Genomic DNA, 13,608 nt, shown 5'->3' on the forward strand with positions numbered 1-13,608 from the left:
AAAATTATTGTATATTGTGTAATGATCATTATAATTAAAAATTAAGATGGCTTGCAATAATTCCACCATTATTTGATTCAAAATCTTTATAAAATATTGGCATTTCCCAACATTTATTTTTCCTGTCTATGTTCCATTTAAGGCCAAATTTTCAAACCCAGCTGCCAAATTACACATATAATTACTGCATTTGCGCACAAAAATGTGATAATTGCTTACACAATTTCAGAGGCCAGCTTGAGGCTCCTTTCCAAATTTGTTTTACATGTACAGTGCGGTGTATGTAGTTTTATAGGAAAATGGGGGAAAGTAGAATTCATGGTTCGTCTGCGTGACACATGAAAATGGGTACAAAATAAGGCCTTTTATCGATGTCTATGCCTGTCTTCATATTTTCTCCCCATAGATCTATATTTTTAAAAAAAGTCTTACAGAGCAGCCCAAACTTCAGCTCGAGCTGGAGTCATGGCAATGGAAGGGGATGATGCCTGGTGTAATGCCATAAATAGGACAAGACAGATGCCCATTTTGTTGGTGGTTGACATGTTGTCATGAGAATTTTTCTGCCTATGAACTGCCTCTATCAACCTGGGTAAGAAAAGATAGATGATGGAAGGCTCACAATCGTACAGTCAGCAAGATGACACCAGCCCCAGTAGAGCAGAGTGTGTGGGCCCTGGTGACTGGGGATTTACCCTTCCAACTTCACCATAGGCTTGACGTGCTGTTTGGCAAACGTCCGCCATGGACCTAGCTGACAATGGGTACTCCTAGTGGAAGGTCTGGTTCAAGAGAAAGCAAAGAAACAAGATCTAACTAGTCATACACATGAGTGAAATGATCTGAGATACTTTTGTTTCTATACAAATAGGGTTGAAAATTATGCCCAGTTCCACATAAGCTAATACCTAGGCTCAGAAAACATCCTTCCCAAACTCAAGGACTATGAATCTGATCTCTGACTAGCCAGATATCTGACTATGGAACTGACCAGAAACAATTAAGCCAGAAGCCTATTAAATAATGAAGGAAGCTCTATTGACAAAGAAGCCCTCAGAAAGAGCTTCCTCCCCAAAGGCACACCTGAAATAATCATAACGTTTCTTGGGCACTTGATGTGTTAGGCAACATTCTAAGCATTGTGCATGCCTTCATTCCCTCCTTACATGCTTACTAATCCCAAAAGGTAAGTACTATGATTGTCCCCATTTTGCATCTGAGGAGACTGAAGCACAATGACTTTAAGAAATTTGCCAAAGATCATACAGTTAGACAGTGGGAAAGCCAGTTACTTGAACCCAGGCATTCTGACTCCAGAGCCTTTACTCTTAACCCCCAAAACCTGCTGCTTATCAGATGGAAGACAGTGGACAAGGGGCAGCCTCCCAAAGAGAAGACCATGGGCAGCCAACATGACCACCCATAGGACACACTAGTGGAAGGCAGTTCTCACCATTTCTGTCCAGCAGAAGGGATATCCTTGTGGACTGAGGACTATTATGAGTTGTTTCTCATTCTTCACTTTTCCAGATTGGATTTTTAAAATTCCAGCTAGCCTATTCTTCCTTCATCATCTTCTCCAGGCTGTGTTGTATGTGGGTACCATACTATTATCAAGAGTCCTTAGACCATGAGACATTTCGCCCAGACATGACGGAGCAGAACCCACATCACCCAGAGAATCAAACCTTGGAGCCAATGCACTAAATCTTCGTGTTGTCTCTAGTGGGAAACGTAGATGTTCTGAGAGGATGAATGGGAAGAGGCTACACATGGGCTCTGGGTAACCAAAGGGCATTCATTGGTAACTTATCTAGGATCCACTTCCCCCTTTCCAGGTTTATGGGCTCCTCATACTGTTCATGAGCTCTGGGGGCCATAAGTCTCATCCTCAGTCACAGAAGTGAGTGAATCCTGATTGGTACACAAATCAGAATCATCCCACCCCACCTCCACATCAACCTCAACATGACGATTGGTTTAGGAATGGTGAGTGATCCAATTGTAAACGGATCAGTACACAGCACTTCCTCACCATCACTGGTTCAGGGTAATCCAAATGATGCAAAGAGCAAGGCTTTTGTTCACTGGTTGGGGGAAGAGGTACCTTTTTCTCTATCTGGATGTGGGAGTGGAAACATGTCACCTTGATGACTGCTGGCGGCCACCTTACAACCACAAAGAAAGCCAGTCATGGAATAAAACTAGAACCGTATAGTAGAGTGAAACAGGGAAGAAAAAAATACTGAAACTAGTCTTTGATAACATCCCGGAACTAGATCAAACATTAGTGAAACTCACCCAACCTCTAAACTTCCAATTGTATGAGCCAACAAGTCTCCTTTTCTACTTAAGCCAGTCTGAGTTTTGTTTTCGTCTACTTGATGTGTCTTCTAAGGTTATTTGCATAGTTTGGGGAAATAATAGCCTAGAAAATATTTGATTTCTATGTAGCCTAAGAAGTTTAGGCTGACACCTGGACCACCTGGACCACCACAGTTCCAGTGGTGCAAATGTCTTGTACCATGAAATTCAACACCATTCTAGCTGGTTTGGGAGGCTCTGAGGCGGTGTAGGGCAGTGGAAGATGCACAGGACTTGGTTGAGCTCAAATCCCAGCTCTTTTGCTTACTAATTGGATCAGGTGACCATAGAATTTACTATCCAAGTCAGGATATTTGTGAGTAAAAGGGAGTGTTATAAATAATGTCTCTGGGACAACAGTCATAATCCGGAATGTTACCAGGAAAATCGGTGTGAACGCTTCCTCTATAGCTGGGATGCTTTGGACAAGTCTTTGAGTGTCAATTCACATATCTGTTAAATGGGGGCTAACAGCACTTGTCTCTCGTGGTTGTAGAGGATTCAAGGAGACAAGACACATAACAGGTGTTGGGAGAATTGGCCTTATGAAGAAAGACCATCCTACTTTTTTATTCTAAATGCTTCTGTACAGATAATTTTTAAAAACATATTCATATATTTATTGAGTGATTTAGAGATTTTTCTTTAGAAATAAATACTAACTAAAAGAAATAAATACAAATAAGAATCTATAAAAGCCTTACAAACTTTAATAATCTATAAAAATTAGGGTCAATTTTGCACGTAGGTATGGTAGGTTCCACCATTTAGACAATTTTCAGGGATGCAAGAAAAGTCCCCTTCCTCCCAACAAATTGTTTTCTTGGAGATGCCTAAAATTTTTCAGCTGTTAAAAATAATTGTCTCTTATTTTCTCTAGCATGCAACACTTAGAGTTTGCTATAGCATGAACTTACAAAGTCATTAGTCATTCTCATGGTAGTGACCATTGAGATGGGGGCAAACTCATAAAGAAGCGGCAACACAGGTGATCCTGTCTTGAGTTTTTTCACCCTTTTCCCAACATGCCCAGTCCTGAACATCATTGCCCTCCCAACTTCCCAAAGGATTTTGTCATTCTTGTCACCAATCCAAACTTTTCCTAGCCAGCATGTGAATGGCTCTGGCATAGTCAAAAGAATTATTTCTCAGCCCCCTTATTGAATCTTTACATCATGAATTTGAAGTCACACCAGTACTAGCAAGCCACTTCTCTGACACAGGAATTCAGAACACATATAAGTCAGAATCTGCTCCAAAGGCAGTTATTCAAACAGATTTCTTTAATAAAAAGATGAGTTAACTGATACATTCAATATCTTATAATAAACTATAATGGAAATGAATATGAAAAAGAATACATATATGTATATGTATAACTGAATCACTATTCTGTACACCAGAAAGTAACATAACATTGTAAACCAACTATACTTCAATTTTTTTTAAAAAGGTTAACTGAGTAAATATAAAGATAAAAAAGAGAATCTTAAGGTATCTTGGAGTTAACAATTTTGGGAAACAGCTACTGCCCATAGGGCTGAGGGGATAAAGAGAAGAGGTTAAAATTATTAAAACTGACTTGGAATTTTAAAAGACACATGCACCCCAGTGTTCATGGCAGCACTAGTTACAACAGCCAAGACATGGAAGCAACCTAATGTCCATGAACAGATGACTGGATAAAGAAGTTGTGGTATATTTATACAATAGAATATTACTCAGCCATAAAAAAGAATAAAATTTTGCCATTTGCTGCAATATAGATGACCTGGTGATTATCATTCTAAGTGAAGTCAGACAGAGAAAGACAAATATCACATGATATCACTTATATGTGGTACCTAAAAAATAATACAAATGAACTCATTTACAAAACAGAAAGAGACTCACAGCCATAGAAGACTTACAATTACCAGGGGAAAAAGGAGGGAATGGATAAATTAGGAGTTTGGGATTAACATACACTCACTCTTGCATATAAAATAGATAAACAACAGAGACCTAATGTACAGCATGGAGAACTATATTCAATATCTTGTAATAACCTATAATGGAAAAGAATATGAAAAAAAGTATGTATGTAAGTGAATCCCTTTGTTGTACACCAGAAACTATACAACATTGTAAACCAACTATCGGTCAATTTAAAAAAAAAAAAAACTGACTTAGAAAAGGGGCTTTATGAGACTGAAGCTCAGGCCTCAGAGCAGAGGGCACTGCTCACCTAGTCCTGGTGTCCCTGAGTTCATAGGAGGGTCCTGGTGGCCGAGACCTAAACTCCTGAGGAGGGGGCTCCAGTCAACATGTGCCGGCATCTCTGAAGAGAGAGCAGTGCAGATTTTACAAGTGTTGGAGAAACTGCAAGCTGGATCCTGATGCTGCCCTAGAAAGGAAGTGCCCCTGCCCAGGTGAAAAAGCATTGCTAGGGTTATGTTCACAGAAAGAAGAAGCCAAACCAGAACAGGAAGAAGCAAGTCCCCTTTCCTCCTCCACCTCTGGTGCCCCCTATTGGCAGAGCTTACAGGCAATCAGTTTATGAAGCCAAGTGCTCTTTGCAGGGCCTCAGCCTCAGGATCACAAAGCAAAGGCCAGGTTTGGAGTTCAGAGATAACTTAATGGCTAACACAGAGCAGCAGATTTCTACTGTGTGGAGAAGGAACCCATAATCTGACTCTCAGGATAAAAATACCCAGTTCCTGCAAGACATCTCCCATGCTGCCTACACCACCACCGATGAAAGTACTTTGAAAACTGTGAAGTATCATTGAAAGAAAAGTGCTACAGTTATTATTTCTCCTGGAAGACAGATATGAACAGGCAATCTCTAACAGCTTGGATATCAAGAGTTGAGTTGTTGACATCTTAGCAACCATATTTATTTTATGAACTACTACCTGCCAGAAACATCATGGTTATTTCTGTCCCAACAGAAGCTGAGAGGATGCTTTCCCCTAAGGAAACACCTTAAGACTTTGTGATTATTCTCCATAGATATTTAGAGAGCCATCATTTGCGTATCTCTATTTTCTCTGGGAGCTGAAGGAGAAAATACTGATTTGGGAATATTGTGAAAGTCACACAGCGTGTACAAAGCTAATAAAAAGGCATATTGTGGTCATGGTAGAATTTTCAAAGAGGTAATGATCATAGCTTCACTGTTGCCTACCTGTTTGGCAATTTTTCTTTTGTATAAAATATCTATTCCTTATATTGTCTCGGTCTTTGTTGACTGAGTTTGGACAGATTGGATAAGACAAGAAAATCTATATGCTTATAGCAATTTTTGACAACCCGAATAGACATAAAAATCTTTCTGATGTCTTTCTTGGGGAAGTGAAATGCAGCGGTCAACCACAAACGTGTTCAGAAACTACCTTTAATTGCCAAATTGGAAGACTGGCCTTAGATCAATGCTTTAAACTCCAGTATTCCTAAATGTGACCTAAAAGATACATATAGGGGAGGGTATGGCTCAGTGGTGAAGTGCATGCTTGGTGTGCACGAGGTCCTGGGTTCAATCCCCAGTGCCTCCATTCAGGGAAAATAAATAAAATAAAAAATAAAAGATACACATAACTTGGACACAGTTTGTTCCGGAAATCTCCTTCAGGATAAATGGAGGTGAAGCAGAGCAGAGAAGGAAGATGACAGCCATCTTAGTCTTTCAAAGGCCCCAAAGTGTCACAGAAGTTAGGCAAAAGGACAGGAAGAGGCAAGATCTAAGGGTTAATCTAAGCCTCTCCCCAGAATGGCGGGATAATGTAATATGCTGCCTGCAGCTCAGTCACTCAGCAGTCACAAGTCCATCCTGTTCCCTACCTACGAGCAGTTCACAGAATGGAAACGTACAGTAAATGCCTGAGAATGTAAGATTTTTCATCACAGCCACTGCTTAAATGGCTCATGTTTGGTTGACAAGTCTCTAAATATAATGTATTAATTTAAAATGTGGGCTCTGGAACCACGTTGCATAAATGCAAAACAAGGCACCTCTTATTAATAAGCCACACAATCATGGGCAACTTACCTAACTGCTTGTGCCTCAGTCTCTCAGTTGTAAAATGAGGATAATCATATACCTACCTGAAGTTAACTGAGGGTAAATAAACTCTCACAAAAGTACAGTGAATCAAGTATTATAGATTTATTATTAATATTATATTCACTGTGACTCTTGCAGCAAACCATGTTTTCATCTTTATATCAGCTTCCAGGGAACTCAGAGACAAGTTTATAACACCCTTTTAGCAACTACATAGAACCTAAAGACGTAAGTATTTGTGTCGTAACCCAGTCTTGATCAGAATTCCATTCCCACTTTTACTCTTGACCTAATTTCCCAATCTCTGTATGTTTTTATCTTGTATTATTAATATCTTTAGAGGTGTCCTCAGAATCTTTTCAAAACAAATATATATATATATATGCAAAAATAAATATTTTTATCTTTTTAAAGTTGTTCTCAGATTCATTTTGTAACAAAGCATAAATTAAGTGATCATATCTTCCCTGACAAGGCTATGAATTACTCAAACCTAAAGGATCCATTTACCTGACGAGCAAAAATTCAAAAGTTTGATAACACTCTCTGTTGGTAAGGCTGAGGAAAAACAGGCAATTTGCTAATAGTGAAATCACAGATCCATTAAACTATTGACCCAGCATTTTCCCATCCAGGTATTTACCCTACAGATGTACTGGTGCCCAGATGAAATGACCTGTGTACGAAGTTACTCACTTCAGCTTTATTTCTGACAAGAAGAAATTGGAAACAAAATAAATATCCATCAATAAATGGCTTGGTAAATAAATTATTTATTTCACTTCTCAAACATTTTTACAAATCTTTGAACTTTTCATCGTCTGTGGAGACTCAGCCTATGATGTCTGGTGATTGAACTGGTTCCATCAGAACCAGTAAGCACCAGTCTTCACCCTACTCTACCACAATGCCTTATCCTGCCAGGCCAGTTTTCTGCTGGTCATTGAGGGTAAGTGAATTGCAGGTACACGAATATATGCACTGTTTTCATTTATTCATTCAGTTTCATATATTGCTGGTAGGAATGTAAGTTACACTGTTACGGAAGGCACTGGTGCATGAGACCCCAATGTAGAACCTTACAAAGACGGTTGGACTGCTCATATTAGGCCAGACACTCATCTTTCATCCAATATGTCTGAGCATTTTACAGACAGCAATCAAAAATGTATATAAAAATAGAGATTTTTAAAAAAATTTCTTTTGTATAGCGCAGGGAACTATGTCCAATATCTTGGAATAATTTTTAATGGAAAAAATATGAAAACAAATATATGTATGTATATGCATGACTGGGACATTGTGCTGTACACCAGTGAGTGACACATTATAATTGACTGTATTTCAATTAAAATAAATAAATAAAATTAGTTCATAATTCCAAAAAATAATCATAATAATGCCCTCCCCCCACAACTTTACACCCTGTGATAAACCAAAAACAATAGGTTCATTTTATTGGTTTTCTCTGGCTGCAGAACAAATTGACCCCTAAACTTAGCAGCTTAAAACAATGAACATTAATTATCTCACATAGTTTCTTGGGTCAGAGATCCAGGAGGGGCTTAGCAAGTGGTTCTGCATCCGGGTCTCTCATGAGGTTGCAGTTAACATTGTCTAGGGCAGCAATCATCTGAAGGCTTAACTGGGGCAGGAGGATCTGCCTTCAAGGTGGCTCACTCATGCCCAGCGAGTACTGCTGGTAGGAGCTCTCAGTTTCTCACCACATGGACCTCCCGTAGGGGCTGCTGGAGTGTCCCCACGACACAACAGCTGGCCTGCCCCAGAGAGTGATCCAAGAACAAGCAAGGTGGAAGCTGTAATGTGTTTAATGACCTAATCTTGAGAGCTACACACCATCTCTCCTACCACGTCCTGTTCTTTGGAAGCAATTCATTGTCTGGCCCACAATCAAGTGAAGAAGAATTAGCCTCCACCTTTTGAAGGGATAGTTTCAAAGAATCTGTAGACATATTTTTAAACCATCATGATCATCTTGCATGCTTCTAGTTCCCCAAATAAAAAGTCCTTGGGTATTTCCTGTAAACCTTTAGTTCTCCAATAAAAACAATTTTATCCCAACTTCGGCTAAGCTGATATCTGAAGATGTATCATGACCTTTGTGGATATGATAATCATGTGAGCAAGTGGCTGTTTTCACTGTGAATAGACTAATGTGTGCTTCATAACTGATAGTTCTGCAGTTTTTCCTTAAATACTAGTTATGTTTTTAATAGACCAACCAATCTTTCTGAAGTCTGGCTCCCTTGCACCCTTGGCAAGTGGATTTTTCTCTCTTTTTCTAAATATTTCTGAGCATTCCTTTAACAATATCTGAGTAGAACTTCCTACCTTATTCTCTAGTTCTTCCATCCAGTCTCATAGAAGAAAGAAGTTACAGAAAAATGGAAAATAAAATGGCCCAAGCAAGGTCAGAGAGCAGCAGGAGCACACAAAGGGGAATCACCATGTTTCTACTTGCCATCTTAAATTCTGCCCTTGCTAGGAGACACCCTTTCCCCAGGTAGCTCCTGCCCCTTCAGCCTGCACCCCAGAATGACTGTGCATTGACAGAGCTATCCCAGGAATCTGCAGCCCTGCAGCATGAAGTAGAGTACTCCAGCTGACACTCAGACTCATGAGTAAAAATAAATACTATTTTGAGCCATCACATTTTGATGTACTAATTTGTTAGGCAGCATAAGCTAGCTGATACACCAAGATTTATTTAGATGGTCACTCTCACACCAGTAATCTGTGCCCAGCAAGTGTGACCATGAAAGCAAACTACATCTTCTGCACAAAACCCATGTTTAAAAGAGAAGGAGGGACTGGTTCTCAGAAGAAGGTTGTGGCAGGGAGTAGGGAGAGTGCTGGGCACACAAACCAAGAGGGGCTCACCAGAGTCTGGAATTCCCTGCCTCCATCTGTGTTTCCATCCCTCTATTCAATAAACATTCCATCCAATGAATTCTTTCTTTTTTTCCTCCCTCACCTAAAACTCTTCTACAATTTAACAAAAAAATGTCTTCTGGAGTTGGTGAGATTCAAAAGATGGAGAAAGAGGAAGACTGTGTGATTTCAAGCAAAGGGGTCAGTAGCATGAATGGGAAAGTGGAACCATGAAGTTGGAGAGGATAGAAACCAAGAGACTAGGGTGAAGCGATGGATAGTATGCAAACACCTGAACTGTGGCGGCACACACATGGCTGGTCTAGTCTTTCTCACCTTGGCTGTGGCACATGAAAAGAGTTCTTGGAGGAAGAGTGTTGGGGAAGCCATTGAAAACGGTGCCAGGAAAAAGCCAGGGAACTGAGGAGCATGAAATAGCAACTATCAAAAGGCATTTTCCCTTGTTCTTTTTTTTAAAAGATATCTGGGGGTGGGGGAAGGTAATTAGGTTTACTTATTTTTTTTTTTAATAGAAGTACTGGGGATTGAACCCAGGATCTCATGCATGCTAAGCATACACTTTACCACTGAGCTATACCTTCCCCCTTTTCCTTGTTCCTAAAAAGCACATGTCTGTCATCATTCCTTCCTTCCTGCTCCACACGTCACCACCAACAGAAGGACATGTAAGTTACAAGATGAATATTTGGAACCTACATTACTGCTATCCCTCCATTATTACAGTGGCTTGTTCTTTAAACCAGAACTTTCCTGTAACATATCCCTGATCATTTGGGGCTTTGATTCCTCTATTTGAAGTGTGCCACATGTCCTGTCAAAATAACTTCCTATAGCTGCCTAACAACTGTGGGTGGCCTGTGATCACCTTATCAAAGTGTCTTTTACACCCAGAGCTGGTTGCCAGATTCCACATTACTTACTTCCCAGCTCCCCCTCCTCACAACTTATGCTCCAAATATCATCCCCTTCCTTTCCTCGTTTTTTTTTTCTTTCTTTCTTCTTCCTCTTCTTTTTTTTTTTTTTTTTTTTTTTTTTTTTTTTGCTGGCAGTTGCTGAGGCAGAACAGCAATTTGCAGTTATTTACGTGGCTTAAACCCTATTGTCAACATCCTTATCCTCGATACACAACCATTCCAGAGGTGTGAGCTGAGTTTTTTGGGGGGTGTGTAAACCCTGAGCGGGGGAGGGAGAGGGGCTGAGGTGAACAGAAGCAAGGCTTCCTGGGGTCCTCAGCCAAAGCACACATTATTGCTGAGCTGCTTTTTCTCCTTTTTGCCTCTATTTGGGGCGGATTTTCATTTGGAATTAAAAACAGATCACAGCTTGCTGTTTGTTTGCTATTGTCAGGTCAGACCAAGCACTCAGGGAGAGGGTGGTATCGCTGTGTGCATAGAATTTTCTTGGCAATTTAATAGGGATGATGGAATTTGTCTGCATTTCCACAGCTTCTTTTCTCCCAGGATCTCGAAGGCCTCCCAAACTAGAACTTAATCCTCCCCAAAGTCAGGTGTGGATGGGACATTGTCTGCCGTCTCCCTCAAGCCCATTTTAGAGGGTATAGTTCAGGTGAGGAAGCAAACAGGAGGAGGGAGGGGAAGGCTGACACTTCCTTAGAGAACCACACATGTAGCCTTTGTGTGACTTACAAAAGAAAGTATCCCCTCCGGGTGGACATCTTTCAAAAAGGCATCATTCTGTCTACACTGACACAGTCCCGTGCCAGGGCACACAGTTTGTTAAGTGGAATACGAACTGGATTTAGGCACCTCGTCCCTTCAGCCAGGCATTTCTGTACGTGGTACAACTGTACAGGTCGGCCCTGAGTCCTTACACCCAATGAAGTGAACTAGGGTTTAGTATTTAGGGTCAGAATTTTGTCCAAGAGATTTATTACATCGCCATTACCCTGTTGACCAATTGAAGAGACTATCAGTGCCTTAACGTCTAAGTCAACAATTACTGTTCAGAGACCTCAGAGTCTTTGCAAGCATTATCTCATCTATCCAATAAATATTTATTAAGCACTTAATGTACAAAGTGCAAGCCCCCTCCAGGAGCCTAAAGCCCTTTGGGAGGACCACAGACAATAAATAACTGTAGCTGTGGTAGGCAGCTTCTGACATGGTCCCCAGGGATCCTTACCTCCTGGTGTTAACACTCTCCTGTGAGCGCCTCCCTTAGAAAGTGGCCCATATCCATGACTGAAGAATTCTAGCACCTTCTAAAGAATAGTGTATATAGCAAAAGTGATGGCCTATCGCTTCTGTGATAAGGTTACAAAAGGCTGACTTCCATCTTGCCAGCACTCTCTGACTTGCTCACTCTGATTCAGCAATCCACCATATTGTCAGATGCTCTATGGGGAGACCCACAGGGCAAAGACCCAAGGCCTCCAGCCAACAGCCTCAGTCCAACAACCCAGGAGGAACTGAGTTCTGCCAACAACCACACCAGTGAGTGGGGAAGTGGACCCTTCCCAGTCAAGCCTTGATCTAAATACTACCTTGTGAGAGATCCCTGAGCGAAAGGACCCAGATACCTCACCCACAAAAACAGAAATAATACATGTATGTTACTTTAAGTCACTGTATTTTGGGGTAATTTGTTACGCAGCACAAGGGTGTCAGGTAGGGCTGCTGTCATCTCCAGGTTCTGCTTCCTTGAGGGGGAAAGGATCCTCTCCCACATCTACTCAGAAGGTTGGTGGCAGAATTCAGTTTTTAAAGGCTGTTGGACTGAGGGCCTGCGTTCCTTGCTGGCTGTTGGCCGGAGGCCACCTTTGGTTCTTCACCATACTAGTCTCTAGGCTAGCTTACAACATGGCGGTCATCTTCCATCAAAGTGACCGAGCGAGAGAGCAAAAGAGGGCAACAAGACAGAAGCTTTTTGTAACTTAATCTTGGAAGTAACATCCTGTCACACTTGCCATTTTCTATTGGTTAGAAGCCCACACTCAAGGGGAGGAGATGACACAAAGACATGAGCTCCAGAAGGTGGAGCTCACAGGAGGCCATCTTGGAAGCAACCCACCACATCTTCTGAATTGTTTCCTCACCCCATCCCTTGCCCAGGCCCTCACGACACCTTGAGACTCCTCTGCCCTGCCTTCTCTCTAGCCTCCCATCCCCAGTTAATTTGTACACAGCCTTTGCAACTCATTTAAACTCTGGCAAAGCCTTTTAAGGAGCCTACTTACCTTCTTTCTACTCTCCCAGCTTGTACCCAGAAAACCGATGACTATTTCCAAGATATCACATTGTATTGTGTCATTTTCCTATTCAAAAATGCCCACTGGCTCCCAAATTCCTCTTCTATCAGTAAAGACTTCTCCCAGTCTAACCCAGTGTATCTTTCCAGTAATACTCTTCTTCCCACTCCCCTCCAACCAAACAGGTATACTCATTGTCCCAAGATCATGACTAATTGATCTCTGTTTCCATGGCTTTGCAAGCTGTTCCCCTACCTTAAATGTTCTCCCTCTTCTCTCCATCTATCAGAATTCTCCCCCAAATTTCATAGCTAAGCTCAAGTCCTATCTCCTTTCTGGAGCTTTAAAACATATGATAGAGTATCCTAGACATAGCTGGTCAAGTAATCTCTGTGTTGGTGTAGTTTGGATAATTCTATGTCCAAATGGCCTCTTCCTCCTCCAGATCTTGAACTACCCCTCGCTTGCTGACACTCTGGTATGACTCAGACTTCTGTTAGTTTGCAGTCCCAGTAGAAAAATAATAAGCTATCAATATCTGCATATTCACTGAATATGTGAAACAAGTTTGGTGAGAGTAGAATCTACCATCAACCCTGACCACAGTCACCATATGTTCTAGAGCTGACCTATCAACTTCCTAGGTTTCTGTTAGTTATTATCCTGTTTTCAGTGATTCAACATTATTGGCCCAAAGAACGTCCTGCAAATTACATTCATAAGCATGAAATTCTTAGAATTCTCAGACTCTTTTTCTTAGCTTAATGTATAATGCAGTGAAACATTCTAAGAGACAACAAAAGCTAATAATTAGTGCCATCTACTAAACACCCTAGGTTACGTTGTTCTATGTAGCCATCACAACAACCCATTTTACAGCAGAGAAGATGGAGACCCAAAGAGGTTAAGTAATTTGCCAGAAGTAAGTTACTTTTGGTGACCAGTGAGACCAAGATTCCAACACCGATCTGTCTGATTCCAAGTCCCGTGTGACTCCCTCTTTCAGACATCACAACTGGGAGACGTGGGCTCATGCCCGAGCAGGAGGCATCATATTTATTTTGCATGGTTATCGCTG

The sequence above is a fragment of the Camelus ferus genome, chromosome 1, assembly GCF_009834535.1.
Source record: "Camelus ferus isolate YT-003-E chromosome 1, BCGSAC_Cfer_1.0, whole genome shotgun sequence".
NCBI classification, from domain to species: Eukaryota; Metazoa; Chordata; class Mammalia; order Artiodactyla; family Camelidae; genus Camelus; species Camelus ferus.